We start from the raw sequence: 27647 nt of genomic DNA, 5'->3' as shown, positions 1-27647 counted from the left end.
TAAATAAATAAGTAATATAAATTAGGATTGTTGCAGTCTATAGTCTCTGAATCCTTAAATAAAAATAATGTTTGAAATACTTTACGCCTTGTTTGGATTAGCTGTTCTAATATCCACTCTTTCCTACACTTGATTATGGCTTGTAGCAATATTGTGATTCAGCTGGCAGACTTCTCTGCCTCCTCTGCTGATTATTTCATGTTTCACAGTTTACTTTTATCCTTAATGGTGTTTTCTTACTTTGTTTATTTTTTTTTCTTCCACTGAAAGGATTTTATTGGGTGCCTGGCAACTCAAGTTGAGGTATTCATCAAGATGGAAAGAGATGCAGCTTGGGTGTCATGGAAATAGACTCCATATTTCACACTGCAGGCAATTTCAGATGCATTTAGAAAATATTTCAGTTTCATTAGTAGCAACTTTTCCTTTGAGAGACAAAATTCCTTAGGCTTCCTTTGTTTTACTAAACAGAAGCTTACTTACACATATCAGGATTGTATATATATATATATATATGCAAGCATATACGCCAGTTGTATACATATACAAGCATATGCACAAATGAACTGTTTGTGTATTTGTGGCTATTATGTAGATATGTTTTGGATAGTTGCAGCCTGCTTGTTTAAAGAGTAGAAGAAAAATTCCTAAGCTATTGCTTAGCGTCTTCTAGCTAGCTTTTTTTTTTTGGTAGGGATTTCCCCACTTCCCACACCACTCCCCTCCTCCAGATAATGCCTTGGGAATTTCTTTGAATTGGGAGAGAGCATTCCTCAGCATTTCCTTGTCTCACAGCATGGTGTCATGTTAATTCCTTTGAAGGATCTCTGAAGGCAGCACAGAAAACTACTGCAGGAAAAAATGATAAAAGCTGGGTTGAGTGCAGCCTGTTAGTATCTCGGTGTGATGAAGTCACTGCAACGTTTTATTTGTGTTTGTCTTTTTTTTGTTTTGTTTTCTGCTGTGCCTTGCAACTGTGCTTGCAACTCTATCAAATTGAAGTTATTTGAAATGGGTCTAGAAAACCTAGGTTATTGTAGACGTAGTTATATTCATTTTTCACAATCCTTAATTACAGCTATCATTAAAACAGTGCTTTTTCTGTTTCTTTTTGTATTATTTTAACTAGAAACCTGCAGCTTATATTATGAAGCATTAGTCTCTAGTTTTTATCCTCTTTCTTTCTGCTTTCTCTCTTCCCCACTTCAACTATATATATGTCTGTATATGTACTTGTACCTACATATGTGTATACCAACACAAAAACTCAGACAATAGAAATTGTAGGACGATTAATGAAAAGTTCATTAAAGCTTTTCCTTAGTAGCCAGAATCGAAACGTTCAAATATATAACTGCGAGAAGAACTTGCTCCTGTTAATATAAACATAACCTTCTGCTTCTGCGTGCAATCTTATCATTGAAACTATTTTCCACAGTTGATTACCAGGACCAGAAATAGAATCCATTTTGCATTTTAATTAATGACATTCTTGATCTGTCTAGGTTGGACTGCCCTGAAATTTTGGCATGTTTACTGTCTAAAAGGTCTTTGTGTTAAGAGGGGGTGTTCATGAGTGATACAAAGTAAAACCATTTGATTATGGGATTTAGCCTTCAGCAATTGAATGAACCATATCATTAGTGATGTTGGCTATATTTTTCTGTTGCTTTTTCCAATATAATTAAGTCAATATATTCCCTTTTACTATCTCTCCATGAACCTTTTTTACAAAGTAAAAGGAGTAATGTGCAACTCCCACATAAAGCTTCTTACGGGGAGACTGTTCTTCAACAGAGATTTGAAACCGCTTCTGATACTGGCTATGGTGTTCTACTTTGAAAGGAACTTGCTATTCAGTTGCCAACTCAGATTATATAAAATAGGAGAAATGTTTCATGAGCTGTGTTGAAAACTGTACTTTTGATCTGTACCTCCCTGCTGAATTCATGAAGAACTATAGTCACTAGATCAGCTTCACAGAAAAAGAAAAAAAGAAAAGAAAAAAAAAACCCATGCCCTCAGAAGCATAATAATCTATCCAGACTGTCATAAATGTTTATGTTGCAAGTTGGATGGCAGAGGGAGATGGCAGAATTTTGGAGGAGAACCAAAGCACAGCCCCAAAATAATACAAGATGAAAGAATTTATATATTTAGCATTTAATTCTCCAGTCAGGCTGTTTGCTGTTATATCTGAAGAGCCAAGAAGTTGTTAAAAACACATAGTGACAAGTTTTGTGGGCCTTTTCCCTAATAGAAATCTTTGACCCTTAATTAGGCATCTGCTGAGTGACTTTTTGCTTATGTTGAACCAGCAGCCATTCATTCTTATAGAAAGCAGACATATTGTAATATAGCAGGAATTCACTTCCATTTTTCCTGTTGGTCTCCGACTGGATCTCCTGTGAGTGTCAGAGAGGGAATGAGTGTCTGGAGATGATCAGAGACCATAGACAGGCATGGTGGAATAATCTGCAGGGCCCTCGGATTCCAGTCCAGGACCCACCACTCTCTGTGTGTGATCTAAACTCTGTGTATCTGCTACATTGGGGATGAGCCAGATAATCTCAGAGGGAGGGCTTTCCCCAGACATTAAAAATTGCAAAATGATACTTTACCTCTATTAGTTACCAGGTGGATGTTAATTTTTGAAGCCATTTACTAAGCATAGACATTCCTAGAGGGGGTGGGGGGTGGGCTGCATCTTCCCTTGATTCTCTACAACCCCCACCCCCACCCCCCCAACTATGACAGTGACAAGAGCATCAGAATTAATCAGAGAAGTGTGACACCTGGTGAACCGTCGTAAACAGTGCTCATGTGTATATGATTATTACTGGCTTACCCTGGGACATTTGGAAACAACCCTTGTTGTCAAAGGGACCTTGAGAAGTGTCTTACCTCCCTTACACTTTATAGATAAGGAAACTGAGGCCCAGGGGCATTAAGTGACTTCCCCAACGTTGGAGACTGATTAGCACCTGAACAAGGCAAGTTTAGTGCAATGTACATTTATATAGAGCCTTGCTCTATCCCAGGTGTGGGCCCCTTCCATGATACACAGCTGACACTTACTGTGTCATTCTTTGTTCACAAAATGGCTTTGTGGCATCCAACTCACTGGTGTCCATTATTTCTGGGTTCATTTCATGCAGATTACGTGGCTGTACCAGGCAGAGTGAGTCACATCAAGCAAATGTTTATGGTAATTTGTTCATGCTTGTGTGGAAATGCATTATTTTTAGATTGAAGTTCTGCTTCCCTTATGAAAATTTCAAAAATTTTACAAACACAGTACTTAGTTGTTTTTTTTAACTGTGCTTAAACTATTTAAATTATTACTTATTTCTCCTTTGTAGATGGGGAGATGCTTATGGATAGGTTCCTCCATCCATTCGTTCATCTGTCTACTACTTATTGAGCACTATTCTGTGTCAGCCCTAACACTAAGCATTGGGGTGCAAGGGTGAACAGCCTGATGCAGCCATTGCTCTGAGAGAGCTTAAAGTCTAGTTATGTTTTATGAAGTTTATCGTCTTGATTCCCAGCCAGTGTTTTGCTTACTATTTCACACCATCTCTCCAAGAGTCCAGCTGAAAAACAGTTTGCTTGAGCAGTTTCTGCCTGTGGCTACTCCACTGAAAAGTCCTTTTCATGAAAAGACACCTTTGCTGTCATTGGGAACATAGATTTTCCAGTTTCCCACAACATTATTTTTAGCTTCTGATTTTGTTACCTGACAGAACAAAAGAGATTAATTAGCCAAACTTATTTTTACTATTGCTGTGATTCACAAAATGACACTGCTATTCTTTGGCAAAGTTAACCTGTTCCCTAGAATTCTAAATTGATAGTCTGGATAGCACAAAGTCCACAGAACTGATGCAGATTGAAGGCTAAACTCCTCACCTTTTCACGCCAGGCTAATCATAATGTATAGTCCCTGCCTCCTTGTTCTGCCTCTTGTTCCGCAGCTCTCCGAACCATTTGCAGTGCTCGGAATGATGCCATGTTCTCCCTTGCCTCAGTGCCTTTTCACTGGAGCGTCCCTCCTCTCTTTAATTGGACTTACTTCCAAGGTGAGCCCAGATATCATCTCCCTTGGAAGCCTTTTGATACTTTCCACACTTCTTGAGCCCTGCTGCCCAAAGCAGAGATAGACTGGCCATTTTTGCTCTCTTACCCAGCACAAAGATCTCATAGGACTTTACAGACTATATTGTAATTATTTGTTTAGTTGTCTCTCTCTCCCCCAAATACACTTTCTGTTCCTTGAGAGCAGGGACTCTTACCTTTCGTCTCTATATCCCAAGGCCTGGTTCAGTGACTATTTTATAACTACTTTCCAGTAATCCTTGACCAAATGGTTGGGTAATCCTCATTCTAAAACCTGTGGTGCTGGTATGGACTGCTCAGTGTGGAGAACTTAATTTTTCAAACCATTGTGACTATATAATTATACTGAGAAGGGTGAAGAGATTGGCAGCCATCCTGATGTAGTGACTAGAAATGTATGCAAAGTCTCAGAAAAGGTCTCTGTCTCCAGATGAGTTTCAGTAAGGTAAACAACAAGAATTTATTAAGTGCCTTCCATAAGCAAAGCATTGTGTTAACTCCCAAGGACTGAAAACAATTTAAAAAAGCATAATTCCTCTCCTCCTACAGACCACAAATTAAAGGGGATTTGTTTCCATGTGTAAATGACCCACTTACAAGTTAGACGGTTATAATTAGAGACTCCAGTAGGCTGAAGACTTGCAGATAAGGCAGAGAGTTCTGGGCATTCCAGGCAGAGGGTTCTTGAGCAAGAGTCTAGAGATCCCCACCTAAAGGAACTGGGATTCATAAGAAAAAACTTCCACGTGGTGCAGAGCCTGGGCTCTCAAGCAGACAGTCTCTGGTCCAGTTCTGGCACTGCCGCTTACTAACCTTTGGGCCTTTCGCCAGTTATTTAGTCTCTTTGTGCATCATTTTTTTTTAAATTCAATTTTTTTGAGATATATTCACATACCATACAGTCATCCAAAGTGTACAATCAGTTGTTCACAGTACCATCATATAGTTGTGCATTCATCACCCCAATCTATTTTTTGAACATTTTCCGTGTACCAGAAAAAGTGAAAATAAGAATAAAAAATAAAAGTAAAGAAGAACACCCAACACACCCTCCACCCTATTTTTCGTTTAGTTTTTTGTCCCCATTTTTCTACTCATCTCTCCATACACTGGATAAAGGGAGCGTGATCCATAAGGCTTTCACAATTACACTGTCACATCTGTAAGCTGCATTGCTATACAGTCGTCTTCAACAGTCAAGGCTACTGGATTGCAGTTTGATAGTTTCAGATATTTACTTCTAGCTATTCCAATGCATTAAAACTTAAAAAGGGTTATCTACATAGGGCGTAAGAATGCCCACCAGAGAGACCTCGACTCCGTTTGGAATCTCTCAGCCACTGAAACTTGATTTCGTTTCATTTCGCATCCCCCTTTTGGTCAAGAAGAAGTTCTGCATCCCATGATGTGTCGGGTCCAGATTCATCCCCAGGAGTCATTTCCCACATTGCCAGGGAGATTTACACCCCTAGGAGTCAGATCCCACATGAGGGGAGGGCAGTGAGTTCACCTGCTGGGTTGGCTTAGCTAGATAGAGAGGCCACATCTGAGCAACAAAGAGGTACTTGGGGGAGATCTTAGGCACAATTATCAGCAGGTTTAGCCTCTCCTTTGCAGTGACGGGCTTCATAAGAGCATGTCCAGTGATAGAGGGCTCAGTACACCAAACCACCAGTCCTTAATGTTTGTGAGAACATCAGCAACAATCCAGGTGAGGAAGACCAACACCTCTGCATTTTCCCCCAGCTCCTCAGGGAGGCCCTGCATACATGTTTTTATTCTCTGTCCAACTTACTTTGGGATATGTCGCTATTTCACACCAACCTATGCAAACCTACCAGGTTTTCCTATTAAAATTTCCATGTAATTATGGTATTGAATGGAATATGCAAGTTAAATTGTTTAGGAAATATAGATCTTGCACCAACTAAACATCTTGTCCCTTGGTCTACATAGAATTTGAAGTTTTAAAGCACAGTCAGTATTGTCCTTTACCCTTTGGCCCAATTTGCCTTAGTCCTAACCACATCTGCTTTATTCATATCTCTAGTTGAAGTCTGGATGCTTTTTCCACTTTTTTAACAGTTGCTCTGTGTGCTAATATTGACATTCATATCTGCCAAGTTCTAGTTCTGAGTTTCAGGTGTCACACAGATAACCAAAGTTCCAGGGGTCAATCAGGTTATACACAAAGTGATCAACGTCTCAGAATCTGGATATAGCCGTTACAATTCAGTAGTAGATGTGACTGCTGTAAGAGCTTACAATCTAGGGACCATTACAATAAGAGTTCCTCTGATAAGCTGTGCTCTGAGGTTCAGTTCTGAGTTTACACATTGTAGTTAGTCCATATTTGTGATGCATTATCGTACTTGTCTCTTCTTCTGGCGTAGTTCACTCAAAGTACTGTCTACAGATTCCATTCACCTCTTTGAGTGTCTCACAGCTTCACTCCTTTTCGCAGTAGCTCAATATTTCCTTGTATGCGCACACAACAGTTCACTATTCTGTTCCTCAGTTGATGTACCCTTAGGCCACCTCCACCCATTGCAAATCACATATACTCTTTCCATAAACACCAGTGTGCAAATGTCCATTCATGTCCCTGCTCTCTGATCCTCCAAGTAAATGCTTCCTAATGAGGTTGCAGGACCTTGTGGCACCCACATACTTAGCTTCGTGTGGAACCACTCCACTGTCCTCCAGAAAGGCTATACCATTCTGCCTCCTAATCAACAGTAAATACGTACATCCCTCTCCATGTTTTCTCCAGAAGTTTTGTCCCTGTTTATATTTTTCCATACAATTTTATAGAGCTATATTCACATACAATATAATTATCCACAATATACAATCAGTTGTTCATGGTATCATCATACAGTTGTGCTTTTGTCATGACAGTTAGCACTTGAACATATTGATTACTACGAAAAAAAGTTTTTTTAATGAATAATAAAAAGATAATAAAAAAATAAAATATCATACAATATAATATAATAGTAGGTTCAGATAACAACACTGCTACCAAGAATCCCATATCCCTCCCTTATATCCCCTCTCATATTCATTTAGCTTTGGTATATTGCCTTTGTTACATTTAATGGAAGCATATTACAATGTTACTGCTGACCATAGACTCCAGTTTGCTTTGATTATATTTTTTCCCCACTACCATCCCTTTTCCAACACTCTGCATGGTTGACATTCATTTGTTCTCCCACATGCAAGAACAGTCAGTTTTATATTTGTACGTTTAGTCACAATCATTGACCACTCCAGTTTTTGCAAAGTTAAACAGTCCCAGTCTTTATCTTCTGTCTTTACCTCAGGTGTCATACATGCTTCTAGCCCACCTCTTTCAGCTTTACTCATGGACATCTTTGTTCAGTGTAGTTACAATATTGTGCTACCATCACACAGTATTATGTTATCTATTTCCGGGTCTATACAATCAAGCCTGCTGAACATTCTGTAGTCCTTCAGCATCAAATGCCCTATCTCTACCCTCTTTCTATCTCCTAGTAGACTGTGTTATCAGCTTTTAACTCTAAAAGTTTGCTCATTAATGTTAGTTCATATTAGTGAGACCATACAGTGTTTGTCCTTTTGTTTCTAGCTAACTTCACTCAACATAATGTCTTCAAGGTTCGTCCATGTTATTATATGTTCCATGTATTTGTTCTGTCTTACAGCTGCATAATATTCCATCATGTGTATGTATCAGTTTGTTTATCCACTCATCCATTGGCGGACATTTGGGCTGTTTCCATCTCTTGGCTACTGTGAATGATACCGCAATAAACATCAGTTTGTAAATGTCCATTCATGTCTTGGCTTTCAGTTCCTCTGAGTATATACCTAGTAATGGAATAGCTGGGTCATATGACAAATCTATACTTAGCTTCCTGAGGAACTGCCACACTGTCTTCCAGAGTGGTTGCCCCATTCTACATTCTCATCAACAGTGAATAAGTGTGCCTCTTTCTCCACATCCTCTCCAGCACTTGTAATTTTCTGTTTTTTGGATAATGGCCATTCTGGTACATGTGAGATGATATCTCGTTGTGGTTTTGATTTGCATTTCCCTAATAGCCAGTGAAGTTGAGCATTTTTTCATATGTTTTTGAGCCATTTGTATTTCCTTTTCAGAAAAGTGTCTGTCCATGTCTTTTGCCCATTTTTTAATTGGGTTGTTTGCCTTTCTGTTGTTGAGTTGTAAGATTGCTTTATATATTCAGGATAATTAACCCTTATCTGATATGTGGTTTCCAAATATTGTCTCCCTTTGTCTATGCTGTCTTTTTACTTTTCTGACAAAGTTCTTTGATGTATGAAAGTATCTAATTTTGAGGCGATCCCGTTTGTCTATTTGTTCTTTCGTTGCCTGCGCTTTGGGTGTAAGGTCTAGGAAACCACCACCTATCATAAGGTCTTTAAGAAATTGCCCTACATTTTCTTCTAAGAGTCTTATGGTCTTAGCACTAATGGTTAGGTCCTTGATCCATTTCGAGTTAATTTTTGTATAATGGATATCCAGTTCTCCGAACACCGTTTATTGAAGAGGCTGCTCTGTCCCAGTTGCTTTGTCTTGGCTGCCTTATCAAAGATCAATTGTCTGTAGATGAGAGAGTTTATTTCTGAACACTCAATTCGATTCCATTGGTCACTACATCTATCCTTATGCCAGTACCATGCTGTTTTCAGCACTGTAGCTTTGTAATATGCTTCAAAGTCAGGTAGTGTGAGACTTCCCACTTTGTTCCTCTTCCTCAAGATATTTTTGGCTATTCGGGACACCTTGCCCTTCCATATAAATTTGGTTATTGGTTTTTCTATTTCTGCAAAGTAAGTTGTTGGGATTTTAATTGGTATTGCATTGAATCCATAAATCAGTTTAGGTAAAATTGACATCTTAATTATGTTTAGTCTTCCAATCCATGAACTTGGTATGCTCTTCCATTTTTTCAGGTCCTGTTTGATTTCTTTGAGCAGTTTCTTGTAGTTTTTTTTGTATAGGTCTTTTGTGGCCTTTGTTAAGTTATTCCTAAATACTTGATTCTTTTGGTTGCTATTGTAAATGGAATTTTTTCTTGATTTCTCCCTTTTGTTGCACATTACTTGTGTATAAGAACACTACAGATTTTTGTGTGTTGTTCTTGTAGCCTGCCACTTTGCTGTATTCATTGATTAGTTCTAATAGCTTTGTTGTAGGTTTTTCTGGATTTTCTACATATAGAATCATGTCATCTGCAAAGAGTGCAAGTTTTACTTCATCCTCTCCAATTTGGATGCCTTTTATTTCTTTTTCTTGCCTAACTGCTCTAGCTAGAACTTCCAGCACAATGTTGAATAACAATGGTGACAGTGGGCAGCCCTGTGTTGTTCCTGATCTTAGAGGAAAAGCTTTCAGTCTCTCCCCATTGAGTATGATGTTAGCTGTGGGTTTTTCATATATTGCCTTTATCATATTGAGAAAATTCCCTTCTATTCCTGTCCTTTGAAGTGTTTTCATCAAATACCTTTTCTGCATACATTGAGATGATCATGTGGTTCTTCTGATTTGATTTATTGATGTGGTGTGTTACAGTAATTGATTTTCTTGTGTTGAACCAGCCTTGCATACCTGGAATAAATCCCACCTGGTCGTGGTGTTTAATTCTTTTAATGTGCTGCTGGATTTGATTTGCAAGTATTTTTTTGAGGATTTTTGCATCTTTATTCATTAAAGAGATTGGTCTAGAATGTTCTTTTTTTGTAGTATCTTTGATTTTGGTATTAGGGTGATGTTAGCTTCATAGAATGAGTTAGTAGCTTTCCCTCCTCTTCAATTTTTTTGAAGAGTTTGAGCAGGATTGGCATTTATTGTTTCTTAAATGCTTGGTAGAATTCACATGTGAAGTCATCTTGTCCTGGGCTTTTCTTTTTTGGGAGCTTTTCGATGACTGACTCAATCTCTTTACTTGTGATTGGTTTGTTGAGGTCATCTGTTTCTTCTCGGATCAGTGTTGGTTGTTTATGCTTTACTAGGAAGTTGTGCATTTCGTGTAAGTTTAGTTTATTAGCATATAGTTGCTTATAGTATCTTCTCATTATCTCCTTTATTTCTGCAGGGTCAGTAGTTATGTTTCTTTTCCCTTTCCCTTTTCTGATTGCATTTATTTGCATCTGCGCTCTCTCTCTCTCTCTCTCTCTCTCTCTCTCTTTTTTTTGTTAGCCTAGCTAGGGGTCCATCAATTTTGTTGATTTTCTTGAAGAAACAACTTCTGGTTTTGTTGATTCTATTGTTTTCCTGTTCTCAATTTCTTTTATTTCTGCTCTAATCTTTGTTATTTCTTTCCTTCTGTTTTCTTTGGGGTTAGTTTGCTGTTCTTTCTCTAGTTACTCCATGTGGACACTTATTCCTCAATTTTTGTTCTCGCTTCTCTTTGAATACAGGCATTTAGCACAATAAATTTCCCTCTCAGCACCATCTTTTCTGTATCCCATAAGTTTTGATACGTTATGTTTCCATTGTCATTTGCCTTGAGGTATTTACTAATTTCTCTTGTAATTTCTTCCTTTACCACCCACTGGTTTTCTAAGAGTGTGTTGTTTAGTCTCCATATATTTGTGAATTTTGCAGTCTTCTATTCTGTTATGATCTGAGAAAGTGTTTTTTTATAATATCAATATTTTTAAATTTGTTGAGACTTGCTTTGTGACCCAATATGTGGTCTATCCTAGAGAAATGTTCCATGAGCACTTGAGAAAATTGTGTATCCTGCTGTTGTGGAGTATAGTGTTCTATGAATGAATGTCAAATCTAGTTCATTTATTGTACAATTAAACATCTTCATTTCCTTTTTGATCCTCTGTCTAGATGTTCTGTCCATTGATGAGAGTGGTACATTGAAGTCTCCAAATATTATTGTAGAGTTATCTACTTCTCCTTTTAGTGTTCTCAGTGTTTGCCTCATTAATTTTGGGGCAGTCTGGCTTGGTGCATAAATATTTTTGATTGCTGTGTTTTCTTGATGAATTGACCCTTTTGTTAATATGTAGTATCCTTCTTTGTCTCTTAATTCTTTTACTTTTGAAGTCTACTTTGTCTGATATTAATATAGCTACTCCTGCTTTTTTCTGGTTTCTGTCTGCATGAAATATCTTTTTTCCAACCTTTCACTTTCAGCCTATTTTTGGCCTTGTGTCTAAAGTGAGTTTCCTGTAGACAGCATATAGATGGGTCCTGTTTTTTACTCCATTCTGCCAGTCTCTGTCTTTTTATTGGGGAGTTTAATCCATTAACATTTAGTGTTATTACTGTAAGGGCAGTACTTTCTTCTACTATTTTGTCTTCTGGATTTTATATGTCATGTCTTATTTTTTCCCTCTCTCACCTTTTACCCTTCCTGATAATCTTCATTTCCACACTTTTCTCCAAACTTCTCTCTCCTGTCTTTTCCTATCAGCCTGTAGCACTCCCTTTAGTATTTCTTGTAGTGCCAGTCTCTCATTCAGAAACTCTCTCAGTGTCTGTTTTTCTGAAAATATTTTAATCTTTTCCTCATTTTTGAAGGACAGTTTTGCCAGATATGGAATTCTTGGTTGGCAGTTCTTCTCTTTCAATATCTTAAATATATCATACCACTGTCTTCTTACCCCCATGGTTTCTGTGGAGAAATCTGTACATAGTCTTAACTGAGCTTCCCTTGTATGTGATGGATTGCTTTTCTCTTGCTGTTTTCAGAATTCTCTCTTTGTCTTTGATATTGGAGAATCTGATCAGTAAGTGCCTTGGAGTAGGTCTATTGGGGTCTATTCTGTTTGGGGTGCACTGTACTTCTTGAATCTGTAGTTTTCTGTCCTTCATAAGACAGAAATTTTGGGAAATTTTCAGTGAATATTTCTTCTATTATTCTTTCTGCCCCTTTTCCCCTCTCTTCTCCCTCTGGGACAACCATAACATGTATATTCATGCACTTCATGTTGTGACTCAACTTCCTAAGACCCTGCTCATATTTTTCCATTCTTTTCACCATCTGTTCTTTTGTGGGTATGAATTCAAATGTCTGGTCTTCCAATTCACTGATACTTTCCTCTGCCTGTTCACATCTACTTTTGTATCCCTCCATTGTCTTTTGCATCTCCTACATTATGCCTTTCCTTTTTTTTTTTTTTTTTTTCAAGTTTATGAATTCTTCTTCATGGTCATCCAGTGTCTTCCTTATATCCTTAATCTCTTTTGCTATATCTTCCCTCAGTTCCTTGACTTGATTTTTGAATCAATTTAGGAGATTTGTTTGAACATCTTTCATTAGTTCTTCCTTTAGTTCATTGAATTGATTTAGCATTAGTTGTCTCAACTCCTGTATCTTGGTTGAACTATTAGTTTGTTCCTTTGGCTGGTCCATAGTTTCCTATTATGGCTCGTTATCTTGAGCTGTCTATGCATCTGACTTTCTTGATTAGTTTATTCTGAAGCTCATTTTCACTTTTACGTAGGTTTCCTTGTTGTTGGCTTTGTTCTCTAACCTTTGGTGTTAAGTTCAGCTTATTCTAGGCCTCTAACTTAGATTCTATTTAAGTGATCAGAGTTTTTCACCTCTTGTTTTTCTGTTTTTTGCCCTGTCTCTATGTCGCCCTTTTTTGTCAGGGTGTCCTCAGATATGGCCAACCCCAGTCAGGTTTTCCCAGTCCAGAGAGGCCCAGGTCTCAGGAGGAGGGTATGAAGTTTCCTTGAGAATGAGACACTCTTGGGAGGCCTTTAGACTCTGTGCTTTTCCTATGCTTTCCAGTTGGTGGCACTTGCCAGCCTGAAGCTCCCCCACCAGTGTGAGGAGGTGCAGTGCCTTTAGTTCTTCTGGTGACCCTGACCCTGTTGGAGGTGTGGCGGACTGAGACTGGTTCCTGAGTTCCAGCCTCTGGGATCTGAGTTCCCCAAAGGAGGGCTGCCACTAGAGCTGGGCCACACCCCCCTCTTTAGCAAATTTTCTTCCCCATTAGACTTTGTCTCTCAGAGCTCTCTTAGCTCTGCTCTTGCCTGGGCCCAAATTGCAAGTCTTTGAGGCTCTCTGTAATGGGCTACTTAGAATAGTTATTTTTTAAAAAAAGAGACAAAGTTAAAAGAAAAGAATAAAGAAAAAAGAAAAACAAGGGCCCAGTACAGACTATTTAAAGAAAAGCCTTTTAATTCAGTCCTTGCAGTTCTGATGGGCTATTGAAATGCAAAAAGACAAGGAGTTAGAAAGCAATTGAGGAACAATCAAAAAATCAGAAAAACTGGCTTTTCAGAAAAGGGCCCTGGCCCCCTGGGTTTGCATATATGCCTGATTCTGTTTGAGCCCAGCCCTTCTCCATATTATGTTCACTCCCAACTCCAAAAGTCTGTTTTTATTTTTGTTTGTTTGTTTGTTTGTTTGTTTGTTTGTTTGCTGTTTTCACGAGCCCTACCTCCTCTCTGCCAGGCTGACTGCTCCCAGATTCTCAAGTGTCTGGTCTCAGTTTATCTATGTTTGGAGTTTTTGTTCAGCAGTCTGAGCTTGTTAATCACTTCTGCAACTGCAGTTCTCCCTCCTGGTTCCCAGCACTGACAGCCCCTCCTCCCTTGGGATTGTGCCTGCCAGGGAGGGGCCTGGGCCCCCTGGACAAGAGAACTTACAGATTTCACTGATCTCCGCTGCTCCACGTGCTTGTGAGTGTTGTATGACATGTGTCCAAACTCTGATTCCTCTGCATTGTCCATCCCACACAGTTCCTGGCTATCTACCAGCTGCGCCAGAGGAGTAACTAAAGCCCACACCTCACCCCTCTGCCATCTTGCCCCGCCTCTCCTATGCATCATTTTTAAATGAAATAGTATGTGAAAAATTCTTAGCACCATGCCTGCCAGAGAGTTACATTGCCCTATAATTGTTAACTCATTATTATTATCTGTCTCTCATGTTAGGAGTTTGGAGAAGTTCTCTTATTTTATTTATTTATCTATCTATTTATCTATCTATCTATTTATTTATTTACCTGCTTAGCAGAAATTTTCTTTAATAATTATTTTCATTCTTATTAATAGGTATGATTTGCTGATGAAGCTTTTCAGAAGGATCTAGCAATTTTTATTATTAGATTCTTAGAGGCTTATTTTTTTAAGTGGTTTTATTGAGGTATAAAATTGTGGTGATGAATGCTCAACTCTTTCGTGATACTGTAAATCACTGATTACACACTTTGGATGGATTGTATGGTATCTTAGAGGTTTATTGTTCTTTGAACATTACTTAGGTTGTAAGTCTGTATCCTAATGATGTACTACTGAACAGAAGGTTGGATGACCACATGGCTGCAGGGGTAGTCATAGTAAATGACTTTCTGGCAGGAAAAGAGAAGAGTGAGGTGGAGAAGAAAAAGAGCAAGAGGGTAGCAAAAATGATTAAATTCCTTTGTCTCTGCTGACATTGAAGTGGCTTTAGGGATGGTTGTACCTCAGGTGGCATGTCATTCAGTTAGGCTACTGCTGAAATGTAGTTTGCAGTTTCCTGGAGGAGATAGCCAAGAAGATGGGGATGTTGTAGTTGGAAGCAGAGTGGTTATGAGACAATAAGTCTGTAGGAAAGATTTCTGAGTGTAGCGGCTGGGTCAAAGGGCACATGTGTTTTAAAAATTTGATAGCTTGATAGCTCTTACCAAATTGCTGTTGAAGAAATGTGCCAGTTTTTACTCCCACTAACAATGACTGAAATGCCTCTGTCCTTACACCTAAGCTCACTAGCAAGTGGTTGATCTTTCTAACCATCTAGGTGAAATGTGGTATCTCATAGTTTAATTTGAGCATCTGTTTGTGTTTTTACTTTGTATTTTCCTCTTTGAACTCTCTGTTCTTGTACTTTGCCCATTTTTAAAAATTGAGTTTTGATCTTCTTGATTTTTAGGAGCTCTTTATATTTTAAAGAAATTAATGTTTCCTTATATCTTCTCCCCAATTTTCTAATTAGAAAAGCCTAATCCACTCTAAAATAATAAAGCCAATTTTCCATATTATTTTTGTATTTTTATGATTTTATTTGTGTATATGTCTTTGATTAATCTGTAACTTATTTTGGTTTAATAATGAAATAGAAAATTCCATTTTATTTTTTTCCCCAATAACTTCCCAAGACAATCCAGTTGTCTCCAAACATTTCTTGAATGATATATCTTTTCCTTGCCTGCTGTGTGATAATTCTTGAAAATGATGATGTTTACTTGGACCACAGTGGAAGTGGCATGAAAGGGTAAGGTAATTTATTATATTCCTTTATGTTGTCAGAGCTATTTTTGGAGAGCTGTTGTATTTTGTTGACTGTCAGTTTGTTGGCTAGTTCCACACTGTGTTATTTTCTCTAGTTTTATCTATTTTAATTTCTAATCTCCCTTATTACTCTTTTTTTCCCCTCAGAGTTTTCCTGAGATTCTTATGTGAATCTCACTGGTGTTTTAAAGTATTCATATAGACTTTGCAGCTGAGGGAATGCAGGTAGATGTGTCTAGAGGGAAAAGGGGGCCAGTATAAACTGGATAATGGCTGTTAAGGAAATATGCAATATTTTGAAGGAAGATGAGGAAAGAATATTTGAGGAGGGCTGATTTATTGACAGCAATCCTTGCAGCCAGTATGGTGGGGAGGGGGACATTATGAACTCTTGCAAGATTAACTCTGATTCATTAAAACATTTGTAGTCCATCCTGGATTGTGTGAAATGATTAAATGGAGAATTCCCAGAGTTGCGTCACCCTGGGAAGCTGTGTTAAATAGGGTTAATCAGAAGTATATGAATGGTGTCTACCTTCTTGAGCTATAAAATTGATAAGTAGACTACACTTAAATAGAACTTCAAGAAATGTCAGAACCTGAGAATTTTCAGCAAATAGTAATCAGGCCCTGATAATACAAGAAATTGGCAGCCCAGTTATAGAGGCATGAGACAGGAACAATGTGGTGGGCACAGAGAAGGACCCACAGATCAAAGGTCTTAGAAAGGTGTGGAATATGAATTAAATGTGGCTGAAAATTAGAATTTGTCTGACATTATATCCAAGTGCTTTTAACCAAAAGAGAGGGAAAAGGCTTTCTAATGCCTAGCTACTTTTCTCCATTAACAAAAAAGGTTATAATATATTCCACCAAGTTGAGTCAAGGCTTAGTTTCTTTAATCTTTGGAAGGTACCTTTGAGTGATGCAGTGCTGCCAGTCCCAAATAATAAATATATTCCTGTAAGTCATGTGATGTGTTAAATCATGAAACTGAAAAGATATTTGTGAGAGTTTTTTTATGGATCTGAGGCAGGTACTCCTTTTGTGAAACCCCGCCTTTTGAAGGATTTTAGGTGCTTATAAGGATACATAAAATACTGATTTCTCCTCCAGAATTGATGATGAAAACCATGCCCACAGACTTCTCGATCACTGTGGACTGGGCTAATTTCCACAAAACCAGAAGAGCAGAAGTCAAAGCTGGATGAGAATGGAGACCATTCTCCAGTTAACTGTAATAAATCATGGCAGTCCTCATTGTGTTGGGTGGATTCATTCTTTCTTAATATAATCTATTATTGTCTTTATAAGTCACAGTTCAAGAACTCTTCAGTTATTACTATAGCCAGACTGACAGATGAGATGGACTCTCATAAATCATGGTGGTCAATATAAAGCCTTTTCCATTATCCCCACAGGTGGCACTAACTGACCACTGTTTTGGGTAACTTTTTACAGACTCGTCTTGGTGTTAATGATAAACCATATGTCATTATGTGGAAACACATGTACAAGCATGCCTACATAAGACATACATATATACATAGGTAAATATTCCCCCTCCCCAAAAACTGTAGTAGGCTCTTTGAGTGATAAAAGATTCTTATGTTCTATTTAATTTTTTTGTTTCTAGCTCAGTGTCTGACACAAAATGAGAACTCAAAAAATAGTTGTTGATTGAAACCTAGAAACAGGCTTCCATCTTTGTTATTCTTTTGTCGTTGTTCTGTTTGTTAAATACTTCTGTACCTTGTTTAGTTTGAAGGACTTTTGATTATACGTTGTGCTATTGGTAACTTGATTTTATTTGGTGGTCTATAACATATTTGTGACTCTAAGTGTTAAAAATAGGCAATATTCTAAAGAGGGTGGAGGGTGGGCAGGGTAGGAAGGATCCAGCAGCTAGGCCAGGATTATGTATAGAAAATTGTTTGCATCTTCGTTAGTGCACAGATGGGTGATCCACTCTCAAGGCTTCAAACAGGAATATGTGTTCCCAGGAGATACACAGACACTTTGCAATGTGTGAAAGGTTTTAAAGGCAATTCCCAAAATCTGAGCTGCATGCCCAGTCTCCTTTCCCATCTCCCCTTTCATAATCACTTTTTCCCCATTTTAGCAGAGAAAGGCTTCTTCTCCCTTATCCATCCCAAATCTTGCTATGGTGCATTGCTCAAGGATTTAGAAACTGCCTGGGCACCAAGAAAAGCAGCAAGTAGAAATATTTCCTTACAGAGAAGTATGGTAGTTTACCAGTTAAAGACTTTCCAACAGAAACATATGCTACACTGGGATAAAATTCTGTGTGTGGGGTGGGGAAGTGGACCGAATATTGAGAGTTAAAGGAGAAGAAAGAACTATATGCATTTTCCAACTGATAAAAAGGAGCTTGAGCTTGGGTAAGGTTTTTTTTTTTCTTTTTAAATTCAGTTTTATTGAAATATATTCACATAGCATACAATCTTCCATGGTATATAATCAGCTGTTCACAATACAATCATATAATCATGCATTCATCACCACAGTCTATTTCTGAACATTTTCCTTACATCAGAAAGAATCTGAATAAGAATAAAAGAAAAAAGTTAAAAAAGAACACCCAAACCATCCCCCCATCCTACCCTATTTGTCATTTAGTTTTTATCCCCATTTTTCTACTCATCTATCCATACGTTAGATAAAGAGAGTATGATCCACAAGGTTTTCACAATCACATTGTCACCCCTTGTAATCTGCATTATTATATAATCGTCTTCAGGACTCCAGACTACTGGTTTGGAGTTTGGTAGTTTCAGGTATTTACTTCTAGCCATTTCAATACAGTAAAACCTAAGAGGTGTTATCTATATAGTGCATAAGAATGTCCACCAGAGTGACCTCTTGACTCCATTTGAAATCTCTCAGCCACTGAAAGTATTTCATCTCATTTTGCATCCCCCTTTTGGTCAAGAAGATATTCTCAATCCCATGATGCCAGGTCCAAATTCATCCCCAGGAGTCATATCCTGCATTGCCAGGGAGATTTACACCCCTGGGAGTTGGGTCCCACGTAGAGGGGAGGGCAGTGAGTTCACCTGCTGAGGTGGCTGTTAGAGAGAGAGAGAGGGCCACATCTGAGCAACAAAGAGGTACTCAGGGGGAGACTCTTCAGCACAATTATATGCAAGTTTAGCCTCTCCTTTGCAGTAACGAGGTTCATAAGGGCAAGTCCCACAATCGAGGGCTCAGCACATCAAACCGTCAGTCCCAATGTTTGTGACAACATGGACAACAGTCCAGGTGAGGAAGTCCAACACTTCTGCACCTTCCCCCAGCTCCTCGGGGTGGGGAGGGGGGCTGTAAATATATGTTGTATTCTCTGCCCAAATTACTTTGGGATGCGTCACTATTTCACTCTAACCTATACTAACCTACCATATCTCACTTCCTATTCAAAGTTCCATGTAATTGTGGTGTTTGAACTAACCAACTGTAGAGTTATACTGTTTAGAAAATATAGATCCTGCATTGGGTAAGGTATTTTAAAAATGAGTAATGGTAGGACATCTCAGTTTTGTTTTAAAACTTCACTATCTACCTATGCCATATATTCTTTGTAATCCTATAAATTTACGATGAAAAACTTCAGATGCCAATTTAAAACTTCATGAGGGGTAAACAAAAATTCATGAGAGGGATACACAGTTTTGTTTTGATTTTAAAATCTTTAAGGCATGGATGAATAAAAGTGTTTGAAGGTTACTAGTCTACTCCAAATAATTTTAGCCTGATATCTGCTTTAGCCAAAACAAAACTTTGGTTAAAGATTGAGAGCGACTAAAGAGACAAAGACAATTAAATACATTATATGATCCTGTATGGGGTCTAATAATGGAGAAGAAAAGTCTTAAAAGGACATTATGGGGACATATGAAAAATTTGGAAAATAGACTGTAAACTTTGTATCAATGTTAAATATCTCGAACTTGATAATTGTACTTAAGGTTGTAATATAAGTGAATATCCTTGTTCTTAGCAAATGTACATGGAAGTATTATGTGTGCAAGGAGCATGATGTATATAACCTATTCTCAAATGTCCAGAAAATAGGTAACTAGATGATAGAAAGAATGATATGGAAAATGTGGCAAAAATGTTAAAATTGGTAGCTCTGAGTATCTGGGTAGGGGTAGGTTTAGTTCTCTGTTTAAGTTATGTATTATTCTTGCAACTGTCCTGTAACTTTGAAATTACTTCAAAATAAAAAGTTTGAAGAATAAAAAGGTTTTTCCTTCTTTAGGAGAACTTCCAGTACTACCACCTTGGTCAAAGCTACTGTATCTTGTGTTTGGACCATTAAAGTAGCCCTGCAGCTCTGACTTTGCCCTTCTACTGTGTGTTCTTATCATTGGAGCCCAGAGGTATCTGGTTAAAACAGAAGTCATGTCATGTTCTTTGATCGAAACCCTTTGGGCTTCCATGGTCATAAATGATATCCTCCTTCTGTCTTCTGTTTCCCCCCTCATTAGCTCAGTGTGCTCCCGCCACAGTGACTTCCTTGCTGGTTTTCCATCATGTCACCATGCACTTTTCTACCTCAGGTCTTTGCAGTGCTCTTTTACAGGAGTCCGTCTCATCCATCGAAGATCCCTGAGAACACTCTTCTTCACTTACCTTCCTGAATCCCTTACCTCCAGGTATTTGCTCAAATACCTGGTGAAGTCCTCCTTAACAACCCTATTTAAAATTGTACTACACTTCCTATCTCTTGGCATCCCCTCTCCCCTTTGCAGCTTTATTTTTCTCCATTATATTTAACATCTTTAACGCACTATGTAATTTGTTCACTTATTTTGATGCTATATGTCTTCATCCACTAGCATGAGTATCATTCATTGCTCTTCACCAGTGCCTGAAACTTGCCTGTCACATAGTAGGCATACAATAATTACTTATTATAAATGAGTAAGCCTGTATTTTATGTAGTTTTCATAGGTCAAGTTCAGTATTATATCTGCATTTTACTAACTAACAAGATAGGTAATAGTTAAGAATAATACAATATTAGTATAGAATCTTGAAAAGATCTAATTATTGTTTAATGTTTTACTGAATTTGAGTTTAAATTTTTCATTCTTTACCATTACTTTCCTTTTTCCTTGGTATTGATTTTGTTTCATTTAAATTTTAACTTGTTTTTAATCTTGTTTTAATTTTTAATTTAAGATTTATTTATTTATTTTTAAAATCTCAATTGAATACCTGTATTTCTTAAACTGCCTCAAATCCATTTTAGAATGAGTTGAGTGGAAATGACAATTTGCGCTGACTTTCAAGGTTGGGGGAGGAGATATTATTATTCAGGGATGCCTGGATATGGACTCTGCTTCTCCAGGTCTTCCCTTCAACCTTGGGAATTTGACTTTGCTGATGCCCAATTTGGTTCAAGAGCCAGAAGATCTTTGTAGAGTCATCTCAATAGGAAACCAGTATTGTTAGCATAAGTTCTTTCAGAATGAAAGGGCAGAAGTCTGGTGATAGTCTGGTTTCCCTCCCAATACTGGCAATACGCTGCCCATGTAGAGAGGGAGGGTCACTGGCAATACCATCTGGCCCCAAAGAGAACAAATGAAGAGAAAGTCAGACAAAGATATACTGCATCTCTCCCTATTTTGTGTAGCCACCTCTTTTCCATTAAATTCTGTTTTCTTGGCTAAATAAATTAGGAAATTATAGTAGCAGTATGTGTGTGTGTGTGTGTGTGTGTGTGTGTTGCTGGTGGTGTTAGGGTGGTTGTTGTTGGTAATGTTGATGGTCATGGTGTTGGTTTGGTGATGGCAGTGATGTTGATGGTCGTTGGTGAGGTTTGAGTTGTTGGTGATGTTGATGATTGTGTTGCTGATGGGGTTGGGGTGCTTGGTGGTGTTGTTAAAGGTAATTGTGATGGTGTTAATGGTGCTGGTTTGGGGGAGAGGTGGAGGAGGTAGCAGTGGTGTAGAGAGTTCTTTCCACCAAGAACTCAAGAGTTATTTTCATTCATATATATGGTTATTTTGGAATAGATCTAATGTTGTCATTGCTGTTATTAAATAACTGCATATATTGATGTCTTTCAAGCAACCCTAAGATTTCCAGGATCTTTGAGCCAAATGCTAAGGCTACTTTGCATTTGTGTTCCCTTGGACTCAATCCAGCTTTTAACAAGTTGAGATTGTCTCTGATGCTTGCTCATGCACATGTGCTTTCTCTTACTCATGGATTCTTTTTCTTTGTCTCTCAGTTAAGATATTTTCAGCCTAGTCTTTATCATCCCATATTCCTCAAAGCAGAGGCAAAATTTTTGTTTCCCTGTTAAGCTTGTCTTACAGAGTTAGTATCTTAATGCTATGCTGCATTTTCCAGCCTACTTTAACATTCATTGTGTCATTGCATCTTTACAGTAGTTATGTGACATAGGCAAGGAGTATTGTTATCTTTATATATCATTTGAAGGAACCTTTTAGAAATAAGAAACTGAAACTCTGGTTAAATTGGTTGCTCAAGCGCAGTAAATTCCAAACAGGACCAGGACAAAGACCCAGGTCTCCTAATTCCTGATCCATTTATTAATAAGCCTTGTTCTTCCATTTGCTGCCCACAATCCAGCCCACCTCATCCAACCCCTCCGACAGCAGTCTCAGCTTTAGCTCATCCAGCTCCTTGCCTGAATTATAAAGTCCTTGCTCTAGATCAATTCTCTATCCCTTACACTGATGTCAGGTGCCAGGTCCTGTATATTTGCCTTTTCTGGACATTTCATATGTATGGAATCATGCCATAGGTATGTCTGGTTTCTTTCACTTAGCATAATGTTTTTGAGTTTCATCTAAGTTGTAGCATGTATCAGTAGTTTTTTCCTTTTAAATGCCCAATAGTATTCCATTAAATGGATACTACATTTTAGGGCATATTTTTTCTTACATTTAGGTTGGCACATTTCCAGCTGCATGTATACATTGATGTTTGTGGTACCATCATCTGATTTTTTTAAGGGGCTACAAGTGGACATGATAAAATGCACAGAGTAGGGTGGGGGTGAGGATGGAGGCAAACAGGACTGACAAGTCTAGCATTATGTCCTTTATCAAAGCATGAATGCTAGCATCTCCTATTTTTTATTTTAAAAAACCTGAAATTCTTCTCTGATACTTCCTATATGTTTATCAATATAAATATAACAACATGTTAAAGTAGGTCTCTTTCTATCTCAGTTGGGCTTGATCCCAAAGGCCAGTAATGGTATAATAGGTTCCCCTATATCAGTTACCTGTTCAGAACTTGCTGAGAGTTGTGCCAGAATTAGTCTGCTCCATCCTGTGTATGAGGTTGCAGTTTGGAGCCCTGGGTGAATAAATGGGGTGGGAGGAGGGTACTCATCCTTCACCCCAAACTGGGTAAAAGGAATCTTAATTGAGTTTGACATGTGTCCCCTGGCTGGGATTTGGGGAACATGATTCTCTAGAGTCTTATATACATTCCAAATCTCAAAGTGCAAGAGGCTGTGGCTAGAGCTTCCCAGGAGAGCAACGAGGGAGAGGGGGCTGCAAGGAGACAACTGTATACTAGTGGGGCAAGGATATGTGGAATTTTTTTCATAGGTCAAGTGGATACTCTGTGGTCATTTAAAAAAAAATGCTTTCAAGGGACCATCTGGATGGGCCTGGAGGAGAGAGACAAAGAATATGAGAGAATGATGAGATGGTCAGTTCCCTAACTGTTCTGGATACATAGGAATGTGCCATATAGAGATCATTAAAAACATGATCAATTTGCAGTTTGGCCATCTGAGAAGCATCACTGTATAGAGCATTGGAATCTGACAGGCTTAGACTTAAATCTCTCCATGACACTCATCAAGTTACTTAACTTCTCTGAGCTTTCAGAGTCATTATGACCAGTATTTGTTGTAATAGTAATGCAATCAATTGACTTTGACAAGAACTTCTATTTTAAAGTATTCTTGATATTTAATATTGGTTAGTGAATAATAGATAAATATGAATATCCTGTTTCACCAGTTGAGCAATATCCGTGATTTAACTAGGGATCTGAAATAGCATTAATAGGTACTATAAACATTTAGCATGTAACATTCAATATTTAGTAAAACCCAATGTTTTTCGCTTACTATGTGTTCTGGTTTGCTAATGCTGCCAGAATGCAAAACACCAGAAATGGATTGACTTTTATAAAGGGGGTTTATTTGGTTACACAGTTACTGTCTTAAGGCCATAAAATGTCCAGGGTAAGGCATCAGCAATCGGGTATCTTCACTGGAGGAAGGTCAATGGAGACTGGAAAACCTCTGTTAGCTGGGAAGGCACGTGGCTGGCATCTGCTCTAGAGTTCTGGTTTCAAAATGGCTTTTTCCAAGGATGTTCCTCTCTAGGCTGCAGCAGCAAGCTCCTTCTGTCTGAGCTTCTTATGTAGGACTACAGTGATTTAATTAAGAGCCACCCTGAATTGGTAGGGTCCATATCTCCATGGAAGTTATCCAATCAGACGTTTCACTCACAGTTGATTGAGTCACATCTCCATGGAAACACTCAAAGGATTCCAACCTAATCAACAGTAATACATCTGGCCCCACAAGATTACGTCAAAGAACATGGTGTTTTGGGGACATAAAACATCCAAACCGGCATACTATGTTTTCATTTACTTTCTTATTTGGATTAAATTTTTTGCAAATTTTTATTAGCTTATTTTCATACATTTTGAAAGTGAATTAAAATGGTTGAGTATAAATGATAATTATTTTTTGTAGAATACAATTTGGATTTACCAGTTTTATTTTACTTTCATTTATTCCTTCTCTAACACTCTTCTTCTCTATGTAGATTAGACTTTCTGACCTGTATAGTTTTTCTTCACTCTGATGAAATGCATTTAACATTTATTGCAAGGCAGGTCTACTGGTGACAAATTCCCTGAATTTTTGTTGGCATGAGAAAGTCTTTTATTATTCTTTTACTTTACTTTTTTTTTTTTTTTTTACATTTTTTATTGTGAAATATAACATATATAAAGAACAGTGATAACTTTCAAAGTACAATTTAACAAGTAGAGAGCAGATTTCAAAGAATGTTATGGGTTACAGTTCCACAATTTCATTTATTTCCTTATTGTGAAATATAACATTTATACAGAAAGGTGATAACTTTCAAAGTATAGTTTAACAAGTAGTTATATACGTAATTTCAAAGAATGTTATGGGGTACAGTTCCAAAGTTTCAGTTATTTCCTTAATGTGAAATATAACATATATAGAGAAAAGTGATAACTTTCAAAGTACAATTTAACAAGTAGCTATGGAGCAAATGTCAAAGAATGTTATGGGTTACATTTCCACTATTTCAGTTATTTCCTTCTAGCTGTTTTAATACCCTAGCATCTAAATAAATGTGTATATACTTATATAAAGATTCAGTATTTGTAATACTTTGTTAAATACTATCTTGTTTGTTGCTACCTCTTCTTCTTGTTTAATCACTTTCTCGATCTTCAGGGATATCTAGGCAGTGGCCACCCTAACTTGTTCATATTGAAAAGGGATGTTGACATTATGGGGAAGAGGGCTGCATCTGGTTAATGTTCTTGAAGTGGCTGTTTCTTCTAGATTTGGGGACTTTTCTGGCATAGGAACACTCTGGAGGATTTAAGTTTCTGAAAAATAAACTTAGTGAAACTTTTATAGAGTCTCAGACAGGGACCTAGGTATTTTGGGACTACTGTTGTTTAGGGCTTGGCATACTGTGGCCATTTGGGATATCTAGCCATAGCTTGCATAAGAGTAACCTCCAGGATAGCATCTTGACTCTATCTGAAACCTCTTACCCACTGTAACCTCATTTTGTTACCTTTCTTTTCCCCCTTTTTATCAAGAAGGCATTTTCAATCCCTTGATGCCAGGACCAGACTCATTCCTGGGAGTCGTGCCTCTTGTCACCAAGGAAATTCAGTTCCCTGGGAGTCATGTCCCATGAATGGGGAAGGTTAATGAATTTATTTGCAGAGTTGGACTTAGAGAGAGAAAGGCCACATCCAAGCAACAAAAGAAGTTCTCTGGAGGTAACTCTTAGGCATAATTATAGAAAGGCTTAGCCTCCCTTTTACAGCCATAAGTTTCACAACAACAAGCCTCAAGATCAAGAGCTTGACTTATTAAGTAGGAGGCTCCTAATTTCACATAGCATATATTTTGTCCAAGGAAACAATCAGTGTCTCACATTGTCTTCACTTAGTTGTACATTCATCATCACTCTCAATTTTAAACAATTATCATAACACAAAATACCCCAAAGCTCTTTTCAGGCCCTAATTATTTATCCCTAGTATTAGTATAGTACTGGTAGGGTACTCCTATTAAATACAGTCTTTAATGTGTAATGGGTAGTTTTTCCCATATACCACTCTGCTGTTAACTCTTTGTACCAGTGTCATACCTTAGAAGTATATCATGCAAACACTTATTTTTATTTGTAGTGCTAATCTGTGTAATACATGCCTTTAAACAACCACTTTCAATTATGTTTGCCTTCAGTGTGGCACTGATACTTATAATCCCATTAATGAACAATCCTCACACCTGTCCATTTTTATACCTTTAAGTTCACCCTCGCTAACATGGCTGTACATATTAGGTAATCATTCCTCCTTCACTAGCTCCTATCTCTAGGTCCCCTATATTCTAAATTATAAGACATTGATTTTACATTGTTCAGGGAGTTCATATTAGTGGTAACATAAAATATCTCTCCTTTTGTGTCTGACTTATTTCACTCAGCATTATCTTCAGGGTTTGTCCATGTTGTCATATGTTTCAGGACCTAATTCCTTCTGATTGCTGCATAGTATTCCATAGTATGTATATACCACATTTTGTTTATCCATTCGTCTGTTGAAGGACACTTTGATTTTTTCCATCTCTTGGCAATTGTGAACAATGCCACTGTGATCATCAGTGTGCAAATCTCTGTTTGTGTCACTGCTTACAGATATTCTGGGTATATCCTGAGAAGTTGAGTTGCCGGATTGTAGGGTAATTCAATATCTAGTTCTGAGGAACTGCTAAATTTTCTTCCACAATGGCTTTACCATTATACATTTCCACCAGCAATGAATAAGAATTCCAATTTTCCACATCCTCTCCAGCATTTGTAGTTTCCTGTTTTTTTTAAGGGCAGCCATTCCTATTGGTAAGAGATGGTATTTCATTGTGGCTTTGATTTGCATTTCCCTAATAGCTAGTGAATATGAACATTTTTTTTCATGTGTATTTATTTCCTCTTTGGAAAAATGCCTTTTTATATCTTTTGCCCATTTTATAACTAGACTGTTTGTATTATTGTCGTTGAGTTGTAGGATTTATTTATAAATGCTGGATATCAATCTCTTATCAGATATATGGTTTCCAAATATTTTCTCCCAATGAGTTGGCTGCCTCTTCAACTTTTTGTCAAAGTCCTTTGAGGCACAGAAGCTTTTGATTTTGAGGATTTCCCATTTATCTATTTTTTTTTCTTTTATTGTTTATGCTTTGGATGCAAGGTTTAAGAAGCTACCTCCTAAAGGTAGGTCTTGAAGATATTTCCCTACATTACCTTCTAGGAGTTTTTTGTACTCTTTTATTGAGGTCTTTGATCCACTTTGAGTTAATTTTTGTATAGGGTGTGAGGTAGGAGGCCACTTTCATTCTTTGGATATGGATATGCATTCTCCAAACCCCATTTGTTGAAGGACTGTTCTGTCCCAGTTCAGTTGATTTGGGAGCCTTATCACAAATCAGTTGAGCAGGGGTGTAACAAGATGGCAGCACAGAGAGGAGTGGAAGTTAGTTAGTCCCCCCAGAGCAACTAATAAACAACCAGGAGCAACTAGTAAATGATCTGGAATAACTGCTGTGGGACAACCATGACTATCCACACATCATGCACCAACCTGGATTGGGAAGAAAGCCTGAGATCGCAGCATGGAATCTGTGAGTAGAAACTGTGGACCTGAGCTGGGAGCCTCTCCCCCTACAGCAGCCTGAACCACAAAGCCTCGCTGTGATAGAAGAGCAGCACTCACTGAACAAGTGAACATACATCAGTCCAGCTCCAACTGGGGTTTTAATTGGCAAACGTGGGCTGAACAAAGCAAGCTGCAAATCCCCTACAAGCAGACAGAGGCTTTTAGTGACAGCTGACCTTGAAGATCCAGGGGACTTCTCTGTCTTGGGAAGGGGACCCCAGAGGACTGGGTC

General features: G+C 38.0%; 1 protein-coding gene across 3 annotated transcripts in view; it reads left to right on the top strand.

Annotated features, from left to right (window-relative positions):
- Positions 1-27647, top strand: part of ANO4 (anoctamin 4) — a 514881-nt gene that overhangs the window by 130299 nt on the left and 356935 nt on the right. The gene's annotated exons all lie outside the window — the stretch shown is intronic.

Source organism: Choloepus didactylus, chromosome 8, assembly GCF_015220235.1.
Source record: "Choloepus didactylus isolate mChoDid1 chromosome 8, mChoDid1.pri, whole genome shotgun sequence".
NCBI lineage: Eukaryota > Metazoa > Chordata > Mammalia > Pilosa > Megalonychidae > Choloepus > Choloepus didactylus.
The sequence above is the reverse complement of the archived record's forward strand: the minus strand, read 5'-3'. Positions and strand labels throughout refer to the sequence as shown.